This window comes from Drosophila bipectinata, chromosome 2R, assembly GCF_030179905.1.
Source record: "Drosophila bipectinata strain 14024-0381.07 chromosome 2R, DbipHiC1v2, whole genome shotgun sequence".
Classification (NCBI taxonomy): domain Eukaryota; kingdom Metazoa; phylum Arthropoda; class Insecta; order Diptera; family Drosophilidae; genus Drosophila; species Drosophila bipectinata.
The window spans coordinates 13,778,283-13,794,889 of NC_091737.1; the positions used below are offsets into that span (position 1 = coordinate 13,778,283).

A 16,607-nucleotide genomic window follows, 5' to 3' on the forward strand; every position below is an offset into this window, starting at 1 on the left:
TTAATTTTTGTACATTATTGTTTTTTTTTGGTTTCTTTGTAATGATATCCGTTAGAGAATTACCCATATATTTTATGTTAAGTGGAACTGAGGGCTTATTAGTGAATAACATGCAGTACATTGCCTTATAAAAATCAGTTTTTTTCTTAACTTTTTTTCTCTGGTATTCCGCTTTTTTTAGCTTTTTTTTTTCGTTGATCCAGCTTTTTTTGCTCAGAAAAAAGTGACACCACTGGTGTTGTTCGAATTCGTGTTATATCTTTCGGCTATACACACAAATTCCATGCACACGCGTTTGATTTGCCATTAAAAAAGCTTATTTGTGTTATAACCAGCTGGTCTTTAAGATATCGAAGATATAGAGGCTATAGAAACTAATTACTAAAGCACATCTTTAGTCATAGACTTAATAATGTGTAAATAAAGCTCCCACAAGCTCCCATTCGCGTTTCAATTCCGTTTGGTTCTCACACGGCTTGATCACTCAGAGTTACCAACACCAATCACACACACACACACACATATACACTCTTAAAAGCCAACTGGACATCACTTGAATGCATTTATTTACTCTTTTTTTTTCTTCTTCTTTGCTCCGCATTCTTGGGGATTTTAGATTTTAGGTATGGTTCTGTACTCCTCCTTCCCATTCTTTAGTTCTAGCTTTGCTGTTTTGTTTTTTTTTTTTTTTTTTGTTTATGCCTGGTTTTGAGTTCACTTTTTGTTATTGTTGTTGTTTTGGCTCCTCACATTGTTCACGTTGACTTCTTGTTCCAGTAGGGAATGTTGGGGCGGGAGTGGGGAATGTGAGTGCTTCATGTGCTCGTCTTCTTCTTCTTCTTCAGCTTCTTCTGCTGGTTGAGTGAGAGGTTATTGACTCAAAGCAAAAGCGACGGCAACAACAACAACAACAATAACAAGATATTCAAAGAGCAGACAGCACATCCCCCACTCCACGGGTTTTTACTTCAATTACAGTCCACAGTCTGCGTCATCGTCTGGCGCGATCTTCGACTCAAGCCCGCCATCCCCCCTCCCTACCACTAGGTCTTCTGACTGAGTGCAGTTCTTGCTGCAACAAGTTCCAGTTTCTCACTTGATCTCATTTTTTTTTTTTTATCAATCAATAGAGAGAGTATTTGGTGAGTGGAAAACAATGTCTGTATTAAGTTTTTATCTATTAGATAATAGGAGTAATAGGTTTTCGGGTATAATCCAATCTATAATCTTTTTATCAAAGTCTTGGCCTTTCAATCACCTTCCAATCTCTCAATTATTCATGAGCTTTTTATTTACTCAATTAAGCCATTAACACAGTTACAAATTGAGATATTCTCACAAAAAAAAAAACAGAGCTTAAAGGTGAGAGTATTATTTTATCTCAGTTTTTATCTCAAACTCCCCAAACCCTTGCTCTTAATTTAAGAGTCTTAAATAAGAAAAGAAACACACTCAAAGGACACTCTAGGCTGGCAAGGATGTTTCTTTAGTTGGAAAATACATATTTCACCATAAAGGATATGTATCGCCAGGCAGGCCAGGCAGTTGGGTAGGAAATTGCCCTTTCGCCTCAACAAGAAAACTGTGCAAAAAAAAAAGAGGAAAGAAAAATAAGGGAAAAGAAAAAAGGACACATATAAAATGTAAACTCTGAACCGAAACGGGGCGTGTATGGCGAAAAAGGAGAATAAAGGAAAGGAAGAGAATTGAAGGGGGAGGATGTGGGTGGCGGTGGGCAAGAAATCGCACTCCCAATCGTGGCCTGTCGCCCAAAACGAACAGGAAACGAGCGTGCAAGGACACACAACTTTGCGTGGGTGGTGTAAAAAGGGGGTGGAGGGTGGCGGGTGGGTTAGCGGAATTGAAGTGGCAGTAAAACGAACCCGCCGCTGCCGCCGCAGTCGAATGAGAATGGGAATCAGTGAGGGTGGAAGAAGAAGAAGCTACAGCAAAACTAAAATTGAAAATGGCAACGCCAAGGGCCAGGTGGGGGTGGGGGAGAAAGTGGCAGCAGAGTTAGACCAAATGCAATAATAACAACAAACACATCGAGTCAAAGTTGCGGGGCAGTCGACGCTGACGTCGAAGTCGACGTCGACGCAGTGACAGAGGCGGCAGAGGCCACAGGCAGCGAACAGAGCTAGGACAGCAGTGGGAGCAAACAAATGAATTTATGCAGCCAGGCTAGAACAACAACAACAACAGCAGTGAACCGCAGCCATTTGTTGTACAGTGAGGCTTCAATGAAATGTAAATACAATTTAATAATTAAATTATATTTTAGTTAGTCTGTCCAACTAAATAGTCAAGTTTAAATAAAAATTAGCAAATCCTCTTTAGCGAGTCTCGACTGTAGGTGGTATTTGTGTAACGGTGTAGTTGGTATTTGTGCTGCAGGATTGCCGAAGGAGTAAGAGGAATGCATGGAGCCTGCCTGCCTGCCTGGTCGGTAGGGACGTGGAACGTGGCACATTGGACAAGGGCTCCAAGTTGCAGAATGCAAGTGGAACGAGAGAGCGCGCACGACCCATAAATTAGAGCGAGAGCGTGAGGGCCCCAATGCGAGTGCCAGAGCGAGAGGGCCAGATAACAGCTAGCAAATGCTGTAGCGCCTGGAGAGGATGAGACGAGCAAGAAGAAGAAGAAGCAATGGTGGGACACAGGGTGGATGGAGGCAACAACATTGACGTATTTGCCATTTGCAACGCAAACACAACAACAACAACAACAACAACAACTGCCAACTGCCAACTGCGAGCTGCAGGAGCAGTTTTAAGGAAAGAGGTGCAGTTGTTGAAGAAGAAGAAGAAGAAGTAGCAGCAGAAGAGCACACCGAAAGGAGAGCAGAGCAGCGCACACCAAAAACCATAGGTTGTCCTGTCTCTCTTCCACTCTCCATCTCTTTCCCTTTGCGGGGGAGGGGAAAGTGGGGATAGTGGGTGAGATTTTGCGGCTGCTCCCACTGCAATCCTTGGTGTTCCCTGGCTGGCCCTCCTCCTTGGCATTCGCAAAATGATGATAACGTGATGCAATTTCCAGTCATGTGCAGTTGACCATGTCCAGGTTGCCAATTTATACCAGCCACCTGCCGTTACCTTTCACCTTTCCCCTCCCTTTTATCCCCCTTAACCCTTATCCTGACCGTTCTGGCTCATCAATGTGTAGACAATGGCCAGTGATATTCCCTAATCCCAGACAACTTAACCCTCTTCTGGGCATGCATATGAGTATTAACGAAACATGTTTAAACATGTTCATGCAACACTTTTTTTAATATTGGATTGTTGGGTTGCACAACTGTACACGCATTTGTTGACCCAAAGCTTTTAAATGTTGCTCCGCGTTGCGGTGATTTCATTAGACGGCAAATACAATTAAAGAGCTTGTTGCACGTAATCTAATATGGACAGCGTACACATTCTGTTTCTGTTTCTGTTACTGTTGTTGTATTTGTGTATATGCCACCACAGAGTGGCAGCAAACACACACACTCATACACACATTCGGAAAGCAATTTAATTAATGCTTAAATCAGATTATCCCAACAACGGGGCGGGATTATATTCGCGGGTGGGTTAAAGGATAACGCTTATAGGGTAGGAGATACTTTTAATATAATGCTAGACTATCTTTTATTATAATTTCTATTATTATTTGAAAATAATCATAAAGATTATAATCATTATCCCTTTCATAACTCACCCTTTGAATAAATTTATTTTATTTTTTTATCTTCCAGTTAACCTTTATGCATTATTTTGTTTGTTTTCGTTTTTTATGAGATATTCTCACTCACTTTTCTCACTCACTCACTTTTTCCAGATTCCTGTATATCTTGGACCTCTTTTGACCTTATTTTTTTAGGCAACACACACACACTATTTAGAATTGGAAATAATTATTAAAATTGATGGGAAACTGAAGGAGCCGGCAATGAAATGCAGAATTATAATCCACAGATACTTTTCAAAATAATAGACAGATACAGATAGTTAGGCGGATAGAGAGATGGATGTTGGGATGTGAGTCATTTTATATAAACAATGGCGGCATTTTGGTCAACTGCGGGACGTCAACAGAGGCAGAGGCAGAGGCAGCGGCAGAAGCAGAGCAGAGCCAGCAGCGAGGTAGCCGCCAGTCATTTAGCACTTCGTCTTCTTCTTCTTCAACATCATCACGGGGGTGGTCAGGGGCTTAAGCGGCAACCAGGGGGTTAAAAATTCTGTGTGTAGCAAGAAAGCTAATGAACGACACAGTCCGATTCGAAATGAACGAAAAGGCAAGAAAAAAAAAAAAAATAAAGACCAGACCGAGCATTTTTCAATTGAATCAGTTGTTGGCTTAGCCAGAGCGAGAAGGAGGTAGAGAGAAAGAGAGAGGCCAGCCAGGCCAAGAAAACAATTGACAGTCACTCAGAGTGCGTTGGAGTGTGCGAGCAAGAGGGCCAGCTGGTGGGGTGGTGGGTGAGAGTGGGTGGGAAAAAGTGTGCTGGAGAGTAGGGAGAGAGTGTGGCTGCGCTTCAATAAATCCCGTTTACAAAAACAAACGGAACTAGCCTTAAATCGAAGAACAAGGCACTCTGGCCAGTCTGTGTATTTTTCTACAGTGAAGCGTCCCTTAAAAAGGACCTTGAAAAAGCCATATTAATTATTTAATTTCTTTTTATTTTCAAGGAAGCTTCACTGTGTTATCTCTTAGATACCGAACCTAGCCTAACTGTAAATTATCGCTCGGTTATCACTCTGGATTTGAAATGCCCCTGTCAGGGCTTACAGTTTTCTTGTTAACTTGGCCAACCCAGTTGACTCGTAAACTGGAAATTGTGTTTTGCGTTTCTACTAATTGCCTTATAATACCCCTCCCTAGATAGAAGTCATTAAATCAGATACTAGGTCTGTACTACAGGCATTATCACAAAAATAGTAACACTATCCGATAGATAGTTGAGGAAATGCCAGATCTAAGCGGGTCAGAGAGCAGATGCACCTTTAAAAGGATATTCATTCATTAATCTGTAATTGTAGTGTGTATGTGTGTGTGTGTTGCACAGTTAGGGTGCAGGGTGCTTGGCCAAATGACTAAAAATTAAGGAAGAAAACAAATTCATCACCGAAACGCCTCAAAAATTCGATGAAGGGATGATGCTGAAGCTGAAAAGGTGGAAGCGACATGACGAATTGTAGATACAGATGATGCCCCTGCCACAAAAAAGAGGCAGAGTGAGCGAGAAGTACAATGTACATGGAAAAGGGAACAATAACAACAACAACAATAGTCGAGGCAATGGCCACAATAAAAACCAACGAAATAAATTAAATAATATGAAAAGAAACACGCTGCAGACGTACACCCAAAAACAAACCAAAAACGGGTAAGCGGCCAACAAGGGGGCGAGAGAGCCAGGCAGGGGAGGGGAGGGGGGCCCGACAGGGTGTGAGGCGGGGTACAGCGAGCAATCAGCGAGGAGCGAAGCGAAACCGACGGCAAACAACAGACGACGAACAAAACTTGACAGATGGACCGACCGACCGACCGACCGGCGGAGAGGAAGGCGGGCGAGAGGCGCGAACGAGTGTGGGAGGGGGGCGGGCGGGCAAGGGGGTGGTCGAGACAGAAATCCAACTAAATATCGAAATCACAAATCCGCAACAGCCAAGGAAGCAAGAAAAAAAAAACAAAAAAACAAAAAGCATGGCCAAAAACAGCGAAAAATTGTATTTTAGAAACGAATGGGATTGGACACAGAGGAGAGAGGGAGAGGACTGGCCGAGAGGCAGCAACAAAAGCAATAACCTGGAGGCCTGACCAGCACCAGCAGCAGCAGCAGCAACCGCGGCGGCAGAGCAGAGACAGCAAAGCAGGCCTCGTTGCTTTTTGGCCGAAAAGCAAAAGCGCAGTGGGAAATAGCCAGAGAGTGCGTGCCTAAGCCCTACTGACTGGAAGGGCCCATTAATTGGTTTTGGCCACAACGAGGGTTAAGCATCAATATGGTGAGCCACCAGGTGACCTATGCCACAAGTATCTTTAGAGCCCACGCATTCTAAAGATATTTCTTATCACACACAACCGTTAAGTACTTGAAAGCCAGAGTTCGTTTAGGCCAGGTTAGGTACTGAAACGTCAAGTTGTCGATCAGCGGCGGTCGTTAGTTGAGTCGGCAACAGCAACAACAACAGCAACAGAAAACCAGAAGAACAAAGTAACAGAGCAGCGGCAGTGGCGAGTCTCCTCCTCGGGTCGTGTCATGCACACTCCAATATACACACATACATACATACATGTATATACATATGTATGACAGAAGGGGAGCACAGGGAGCCGGGAGAAGGCAGGGCAGGATAGGCAGCTCGAGCTCCAAAGTAGCGCAAAAGCAACAACAACAAAGTCAAGCCGAGACATGAAATAAATGAGCGCCGCCGCACAAACATGTCTCCAATGTTCGCCGCTGTTTTTGCTGTTGTTGTTGTTGCTTTTTGCTGCGACTGTGACTGTGACTGGCCGTTACGTCTCCCCCAACCCTCCCACCTCCACCTTCAGTTCATATCAACTCCTCCCTCTCGCACTCCCCCATACCATATCCCACTGCGCGCCACCGTGTGCTTCAATTTCGTTTCCCAAGCGTCGTTGTTGCTTTTGCTTTGGCTTTGCTTTTGCTTTTGCTTTGCCAGCTGCCTCTGTCTCTCTCTCTGTCGTTCATTGTAATTATTGATACACATAAAAATACAACAAAAGCGGCAGCAACTAGCGATGCCGGACTGCAGTTGCGGTAATAATAAATCTTATTGCTTTGCTTGCACGCTGTTGTACTCTCTGATCTGGTCGCCACACGGCTGGCTTGGCTTGCTTTTCTGCTCAGCATAACGTGAGAAATATCCAGCGCCAAGCAGCTCAGCTCACTTGCTTAATGCCTATAGCCTTTCTTATCGTTATTTAAACACTTTTAATTCCCAGAATCGAAGAGTCATAGTCATACATTGCACTTATTTGCAAAATCAAAATAAAAAGCACAAGAAAAAAGCACAAAAACGTATTCGGTGTTGCTTTTTATGGAATTTTTGGTTTCATTTTGTCTTTAAGACTACTGATTGATTTCATCAAGCATTTTTATGCTTTCTCAGTAAGCATGCTTTAAGGAAAAGTCAGTTTAGGCAAAAAGCACCAAAAAAAGCATGCTTTCTTCCTAAATTTTTGGTTTAATTTTGTCTTGAGGACCCCATATTGATTTCATAAAGCATGAAATGGCTTTCTTAGTAAGTATGCTTTAAGAAACAAGCAGATTTTGCAAGAGTATTTGCAAAATAAACTCAAAAGCAACAAAAAAGTATGCTTTTTCTGGAATTTTTGGTTAAATTATTCTTTGATGAACACTTATTGATTTCCTTAAGCATTTTCATGCTTTATCTGTTAACAAGCTTTAAGAAAAAGTCAGTTTAGGCCAAGATATTTGCAAAATAAACTAAAAAGCATGCTTTTTTTTTTTGGTATTTTTTGTTAAAATCTTTCTTGATGACCATTTATTGATTTCCCTAAGCAATTTCATGCTTTATCTGCCAGCATGCTTTAAGCAAAGGTCAGTTTAAGCAAAGATATTTGCAAAATAAACTAAAAAGCATGCTTTTTCTAGAATTTTCAGATTAATTCTGTCTCAATTCTGCTAAGAACCACTTATTGACTTCTAAGCTGCTAAGCGTGCTTTATTTAAAAGCATACTTTAAGCCTAAGCATGCTTGAGCACTTGTTTTGTTTAATAATTCGATGATTAAGTGCCAATAGATGGCATAACATTTTAAAAACTTTTCTTTTTTACACATCCAGAAGATACCAAAAGTATCTTTGAGATAGCTAGCCCGTATGATAATGATGTATCAGACAGGTGTAAGAACGTAACATTTTATTGATTTGCTGGGTTTTGACCACCGCTTCTGTCAAGCTGGTGAATGAGATACATAATCCAAAGGCAGCCCGGCCCGTTAATCCTTTTTCTTTTGCGGCGAAGGAAGCGACCTGGAGACGAAGGTGGCCAAATGGACAAAAGAAAATGCGGCGCAAACACTCACTCACTCACACACACACAAACACACACCGACGCACAGCCATATATATTCGCTTGGTTGCGTTTCTAGAAGAAGAAGAACTTGGCCCAAAAGAATTCCGTTTTAGCTTTGTGTATCTGTATCTGTATCTGTCGCACTTCCTCTGCCCTTGCTTCTCATTTATTTATTTACTCTTTCTTTTATTTTTTTGCAATCACAAATATTGATACACACACTCATACATGACACACACACTCTTGGCTGATTTTCTAATTCTTTTTCTCACAAATATTTAACGCACATTGAATTCTTATTCTTTTTTTTTTTTTTTTGCTGCTGCTGCTGCTTTCGGGGGATATATTGCTTTGCGTTTTCGTTTTTGGATTTGGTTTTGGTTTTTTGGGTTTTCTAGATTGGATTGGGATTTTTGCTTGCGCGACCGACGAGTTACCGAACCAAACTAACGACACCATCAACATTCAACATCAACATCGGCCCCAAGCCGCGGCGACGCTGACAGCGACGCCGGCAGCGCAGCTGGTGGAGACAACTGGGGTTCGGTTTGCTGCTGTTGCTTTTGGTTTTGCTTTTGTTGTTGTTTGCTGATTGGGAGAGCGTGCGAGAGAAGGGGGTGGGGGGGGGGAGGGGAGTGAGCCAAGAGAGCGACAGAGAGCAACGGGCGACGACTGCGATTATATGAGAAAATTTATTCAACATTTAACGAACGTGCCCACAGGAAAGTGCGGACGGCGAATGGGGATGGGGGTGACAGGGGATGGGGAATGGGCAAATGTGGAGGGAGGAAGCGGCCATGTTCGATGGTGCGGCGAGGGTGCTGGTGGGGAGAGGTAAACTGGGGGGGCTGGGCAGAGTCAGGTGAAGGTGTCGTTGTCAGGGGCCAAAGTGGAAAGTAAGCTGCAGAGCCACAGAGCAACATTTGTATTGTTTCAAATTATTTTCCTTCTTTTTTTTTTTTGCGTTTAATTTCTGCTTTTAATTTCTGTTGCTGGTTGGCTGTATAGCTCTTGTTATTTTGTTATTGTTGTTGTTGTGGTTGGGGCAGGCGGGCGCCGTCTATTCAAGTGCTGGTAATTAAAATTGCTACAATAACTAAATCAGATGAACGACGTCGGCGGTGTCTCAGGCTATCCAGGCTGCTGGCTAATGTGTTTTTTGTATGTTAGGGTGGGTCAATAATTAAGTACTTGAAAGTTTTTAATGTAATATTTATAATTAATATTTAAATATTAAGAGATACATTTTGATATTTTAATTTTTTTATTTTTAATAATCAAAATTTAATATTTATTATTAACCCTGATTTTAATTGCAGTTTGGGGGCACCCTATTTGTGAGTGCGTGTGTTAACGGGAACAAGTGAGAAATTAAGCAATGCATATGAAGTGGAGTGAGAAGGATGGGGGGACAGGAAATGGGAAAGTGGAAGTGAGCAAGCAAATTTCGCCGACTGACTTGATATTTGTGTGTGGGTGCCATAGAGGCTGCAAGTCTCTCTGTGTGTTTATGTGTGTGTGTGGGTCTTTGTAAAAGCAATGAAAAGGTGTCTGTGTCTCTGCATGGAGTCCTGTTTTGTCGTTATTCTTGTTGTTGTTGTTGTAGTTGCTACCAAAACTTTGCGGCGGAAGTTGTTGTTGTTGATGTTTTTGTTGCTTTTGCGGAAGCAGGCAATGCAAATTGTTGAATAATGTCAAGTAAAATTCTGTTTTTGGGAAAGTGGGAAAATTATAAGAGCACACGCATGTATGTGTGTGTGTGTCAAGAAGAGAACCCTCTCTGACGATCCCCTCTCCCATAAACTACAAGTGCAGTGTAATTAAAAAAAACAAAAGCAGGGCCAGAGCAGCTCTTTCAGGACTTGATTTTGGGTGTACCAGTGCTATAGAAGTACTCCAAGGCAAGGATAAACCTTCTAAGAACATGGCTAATATCTTAGAAATCTCAAATCTTCACAGGACCTCATCTAACATGTCCACCCAGACCTTCTTAAAACTTTCGAACTTAAACACAGCATTACAAAATTCTTAAATGAAAACATGTAGACTTTGGACTAGAGTTTGTTGGAAACCACCCATATGTGTACTTTTTAACTCGCTCGGAGGATATGCTCTGCTCCTCATCCTCGTCCTCGTCCTCATCCTGTGGCTATAATCGATTTACGAAGCACAATCAATAGCATTTCAGGCAGTTGCATATATTTCGCAGCGAGTTGCCGTTGCCAGGCGTTCGGTCGGTCGTGGGATCTGCGAAGCGGAGTGAAATGTAAAAGGGCAACGACAAGAAGGACGTGCATAGTGCCACAACGGGAGGCATGAAGGAAGGTGCATGAAGAGGCTACGTGGCAGCAGCAGCGGCAGTGGCAGCGGCAACGGCAGCAGACAAAAGCAGAGCCTGATGCTGTCGAACGCAGCTTGATAAAAGCCGGGGTCGGTGGCGAAGAATAAGAAATGGTGGGGGGGTTCGGGAGAGGACAGGACAGGACAGGACCGAAACCGAGGAGACAGGACAGAACGGAGAGAGAGCTGGGGAGGCAGAAAACTTGCTGCAGCATGAGAGACCCAAAGAGAGGAGCGAGGAGCGTGCCAACTACAACAACAAGGATTACAATTCAAACTTGCTCGTCAGCCTGGCTGGCTGCCATAGCCGTGGGCCACCAAGGGGGGGGAGTAGGGGGGACTGGCGAAATAAAGGAAATGACAGAGGGAGTCAGAGGGAGAGAGGCGGGCATGGAGGTCGTGCAGAGAAAAAGCCAGAGCCACAGCCACAGCCAGAGTCAGAGTCATAGGCATTGCCAGCAACAACAACAAAAGCGGCGACGACGCAGGCCAAGTTTTGAAATTCCCCCGTACCTCCTCCCCCGTGTGCACCCCTTTCAGGGCAGGGAAGCTGCAGCAGTGCAACAACAACAAAAAAAATGTACACATGCATAAAAAATGTGCGGAAGAAAAAAGTTATAAGTACACGCGTGTGTGCGAGGGAAAGAGCAGGAAGACAGAGCAGGACCGAGATAGAGACAGAGACAGAGCAGAAGAGGAAGCAGAGCTTGAGGAGGAGCAGGGAAGAAGGAACCTGCGGCCAGCGGCAAAATAAATGAGCGCAAAGGGGCCAAAAAGCAAAGCCAACAACGTTTCAGTTTCAGTTTCTGCTTTTTTTTTTTGTTAATTTTCATCACTGGAGCCACAAATGAGTGGACCTCGAAAAGAAAGACAGGGGGTGGGGTATAGAAAGGGTAGTCAGAGGGAGACAGAGCACCATGAAGTTCCTCAAAGTCAGCTTAATTGGCACGGCGCAGCTTTTTGTGGCAGCTGATTGTGATTGTGTCGCCACTGTTTCTTTTTCGGAGGTTTTCGGACTGAGAGGACTATGATTAGTAGTGGTTTATTTTTGGAACTGGGACTCAGACTGGGTCTGGGACTTGCCGAAAAGGGACCGCAAAGCTGGACAACAAAGGGACAAAAGGCGGACTTTCCTAGAAAGCCACTATTTAAATTCTATGCAAATTTTTTAATTGAAAAATAAAGGTATCAAGACTTGTGTGATTTATAGATGTGTCTCCGAGATACACAAATACCAAGTTTCCATGCCAATTTAGCCAATAAATCCATAATATGATTGGCATTTGTCAATTATAACTTGAGAAAGAGAGAGAGATAGTGTTGACCCTTTAGGCGGTCAGAGGTCAGGTTCCGGATATTCCCAAAAATAGAAAAATCGTTTTGTAATTAGCTGATTAAGTGAAACGGATGTCATCTCCCATTAAATCGATGAGTTATCTATTATGAGTGGCATTCTCAAGTCTCGAAATCTAATGAGCAGCGCGGAACCACGCCCACACATCTGCCAGATACAGATACAGATACATTTGCGGATGCACAGGCACAGGCAGAAGCAGCGGCACTAGGCAGCGCCAGCGCCAGCGCCAGTGACAGCGACAGCTCATCCAGAGCTGAGCCATGCAAATTACAACAATTTCCCGTACGCCGCACAGAAATAGATACAGAATGTGTATCTGTATCTGTATCTGCATCTGCACCGCCTCGGTTATAGTTGTAGTTGTAGTTGTAGTTGCAGTTGTATCTGTACTGGTCTGGCACGCAGCAAAACTGAACTGAACTGTCTAATGTATTTCGCAGATGCGAGTTGCAAGATGCGAGAGTCAGCAGCCCAAAAGCACGGATGATGGTGACAGCGGCTGTGGCAGTGGCAGCGTCAGCGTCTCAGCATTTGTATAATTTGCACAATGGCAAGGAAAATGCTTGCTGCGCAGATACAGATACAACAGTTGCAGATACTTCTTGCAGTACACTCTCCCTGCATGCCACCAAACATGTGAGAGGGCGGGAGGACGTTTCAAGATAAGGGATTCGGGCTTGAGATACATTAGCCAACAAGCTTTTATTTATGATTTTTATGAAAGAATTAGAGAGTTTTAAGATTCATCTGATAGTTATCTTATAGATCAAGCTCTTCTAGAAGCATATCTTATATCTCTAAGATATAACCTAAACTAAACCTTGTTAACTAGTGTCCTTTAGTACATAGAAATAGCGACAACACACATATGCCACTAGCGAGCATATAATTACTACATTGGATAAATGCCGCACGGCAAGGACCAGACCAGCCAACAATCCGCACATCCTAGCTTGCCCTCCCCCTCCGTGCCCTGCACCTTCTTCCGTTTCCGTTTGTCGCAGAGCCACGAAAATGCCGCCACTTGCGCTCCCTTCCAGAAAGCGGCAGGATTCAATAGACGCCGAGACCGAAAGGACGAGTAGAAAACGAAGCCCACCCATAGATACACACCAGCACAACCACACACACACACACTTACACACTCGCGTACGTGGAGCAGTTGTGTATTGTACATATATCCACATAATGAAGTAGAGCAGAAATGCCTTCGGGGTGGCTGTTGGTCCAAAGGCCCAAGCACAAGCACAAGCCCAAGCCCAAGCCCATGCCGGAGCCCAAACCAAAGCCAAACAGTTGCCCACTCGAGCTCTCGACCCTCGTGTCCTTATCCCCTTCCGCTTCGCTGGTCCCTTGCCCTTCACATCCCCCCTTGGCAGGCAATCGCCCAACAAAAAGCCACAGCAACAAAGGCAACAACAACAACAACAACATCAGGAGCAAAAGTTCAATTTTAGCTTCGCTGAGATGGCCGAACCGATGCCGGGCCGACAAAGGATAAGCAGGACGATGGCGCGGCTGAGGGACTAGGCAGGCAGGCAGGCAGGCGCAAGGAAGTAACCGGATAAGCGGCTAGGAAATTGAAATTACCACCCAGATAATAGCAAGAAATATTGCTATATTGGTAATTTATGGTAAATATTTAATCAGAGGTGGTTTTTAACAAGATTTCTATTTAAAAATGCCAATATCGTATGAAAAACATGTTTAAACATGTCGCAAGTAATCAGAACATGAATCAGAGCTTCAGCAAAAAACGTGTCTCAACACGTCAAAACATGCACTTATCCACCAAATGATTACCCACCCCTCCCCTTGTAACCACAAACTAATGAAAAATATATTTCATAACATCGTATAAACAAATAACGGTACCAAGCAGAAATAAGAGAATTTCCGACCGCAAAGAAAAATGCATTCAGTGGGGCAGCCGTGGAAGGGAGATGGCAACACCAAATGAGTGGACAATGCGAAAATGAAAATGCAGGGGAACTGCAGGAGGGTGTACAATATATACAATTCATAGCCAGCCAGCTAACTCATCTTTAGCATTTCAATTTTCGATAGTGTTGACCTCCTCCTCCACCATCCGATAGGGTGGCCACCACCCCCTCGTCACACAAACGGCATAAATTCAATTACTGCCAATATTTTCAAAGCGTGCAACAGCTATAGCTACAGCTACAGCAGCAGCAGCAGCCGTAAATTCAATTTTGTGTTATCCATCGATGTTTCCCCCGAGAATCAAGAGGAGAGAGTGTAAGAGACAGAGATGGAGCACAAGTCCCCCCCCCCCCCTTCCCCTGCTCAGCCCCCTCTATCTGCTCTCTTTTTCTCCTACTCGATTGGCGTGCGATTTTTTGCACTTTTAGCCTGGCTGGGCACTTTGAATTGTGTTTGAAGTGGAGCGAGCGAGAGGGGCATAGTGGCAGGGCCAAAAACAAATAAAATGTGTGTGTTGCATTACAACAAAATGCATTGCCCCCCTCTCTCTCTCGCTCTCTCTCTAAAAACCATCTGACATTCTGTCAGGCCTGTTACGGTTGATTTGTCCTTTACCCTTTAGGGTTAAAGGGGTACTATAATATTTATGAAATTTTCACAAAATCCAATTTCCAATAAATATATTTTGATATCACACTTCTTACTTACAACTATCATAAAACATATTTAATATTTATAGGGTATTTAATAAGTCGTTGTTCTATAATTTTGGTTACAACATGTATTTGTTTTGATGGCCTTGTTTTTGTTGCTGCTGCTGCCAATTTTGGTTTTTTTTTGGGTTCTGTACACCAGAGTCCTTTCGCTTATCTCTGGCATTTAAACAGCGAAGTGACTGCTTTTCCCCACACACCTCCCATTCCCATTCCCAATCCCATCCCTTTGGTGGCCATCCTTCCCCCTCGCTATCTCCTTCCTCACTGTCTCTGGCATCACACCAATTTCGAATCCAGTTTGATTTCGGCCTGTACCTCTCATTCCAGTATCGTCTCCATCGAACAGGCAGCAGCTCAAGGTGCAACCAGATTCCAGTTGAGTACACTGAGAAAAATATTACTACAAGTTTAAGGATTTAAATTATATTTTCCTTATAAGTTCTTAAGACTTCTTAAATATTTTTAATATATTTCTTTAAAATCAACTAATATTTTCTCTCAGTGTTTTTGGTTTGAAACAATTGCCCACACACATCCCCTCTTTCCTTTTTGTTGCTATGGGAAAAAGGCGGGAACAGAGAGAGAGAAAGAGAGGAAATTAGATTGGAGTGGGGGATGGGGGGGGGGGAGGGGGTACCTCGCAGCATTTGTCGCCATTTATTTACACGATTAGAAATCGATTTTATGCGTTTCCATATAGAATTCCATATGAAATGGCAGTCGAAACAAACGCACAAATACAGAGCGGGGGGGGTGGGGCGGAGTACCCATGGTGGCACGTAAGGTCTCTCCTGTATGTGCTGTTATAATGATTTATGTTAAGCTTATTGCCAGGACACTCACACACACACACACGCAGAGAAGTCGATGGGGTGTGTGGGACAGAGAAAGCACTAAGCAGAGCTCAATCGAAATCGATTTGAAGAAGAAGAAGTGGAAGTGGAAGAGTAAGAAGAGATTGGGGAACTGAAAACGGAAATTGAAATTAAAACGAAAAGAAAACCCTAATAAACACTATCATTAGGCAATAAAATTAACAAATTAATTATCATTAAAAAACGTAAAGTGTGTTTTTTATTTATACACAAATAGAAAAGCAATTGATTAACAACTAAAAGTTCAACGCCGGCAGTTAAAATGCAAAAAGAAAGGGGGAAACGGGGGAGAGAAGTATGCTTTCAAGTAGAACAAATGGAAGTGGAAAATTCATGCCCCAAAGATGGAAAAAAAAAAATTGAAAACCCAATCCACTTGCCTTGCTTCTGCTGCTCCCAAGTTGTATACCGCACTTTTATGCTTGTATAAGTGTGTGTGCGTCCGCGACTCTAGTTCGAAACTAGCCTCCTACTCCTCCTCCTGCCCAGCCACCCCACCCCATCACAATTTATACACAACTCCAATGGGCAAGAGCAAGACCAAAAGCAAAAGCCATTCGTGCGCAAATCTCAAATAAAAGCGCGCAGAACCAGCAACAACAACAACAAACAGAAAAAACAACAACTACGCCGACGTCTCTGCCGCTGATGAATTGTATTTGTGTGAGCCCCCCAACATACACTCACACACATGCGGACACAGGGCGGGCGGCGAGTAACAAAAAAAAAAAAACACAATATGAGCAAAAAAAAAAAAAGAGAAATAAAAGAAAACAAAATTAAAGCAGAGAAATCGGTTTCGAGAGGTGAGTTGACTCCTCTCGGTGTCTTTACCTTTGCAGCTGCCTTTGTGTTTGTGCAAGAACAGTGGAACTTGACTAAGATGGACGAACTGTTTAAGATTTATTTCATAACCATTTAATTATTTTATTAAAAAAATAATTTTTATTTAAAAGTTTATCGTTGTTGTTTAATATGTGATATGTTTTGTCCTTTTTTATCGAATCTCCACTGTAGAGGTCGTATTTGCTTTGGCCAGTATGCCTGCCCCTGTGTGTGTGCGTGTGGGCCGTGTCGTGTGCCACTGCTTATGGCGATTCCACCGTTCTTGTGCTCACTGTCACCGCCGCCGCCGAGTCAAGCCGAAATAAAAGAATAAGAGTTCTATGCACCATGTGGAACGAAATGAAATGGAATAAGGGACTGAAAATCGGCGACGCTACTGCCTGCTGCCTCTGCTTCTTCTTGGCCGTTTTATTTGTTTGTAATTTTGTGCGGTTTTTAGGGTGCGGGGGGAAGTACACACAGCAAGGGGATGGGGGGTGGTT

General features: G+C 43.3%; 1 protein-coding gene across 3 annotated transcripts in view; it reads right to left on the bottom strand.

The window, feature by feature from the left end:
* Nucleotides 1–16,607, bottom strand: part of tou (bromodomain adjacent to zinc finger domain 2B toutatis) — a 34,676-nt gene that overhangs the window by 17,548 nt on the left and 521 nt on the right. The window lies entirely within an intron of this gene.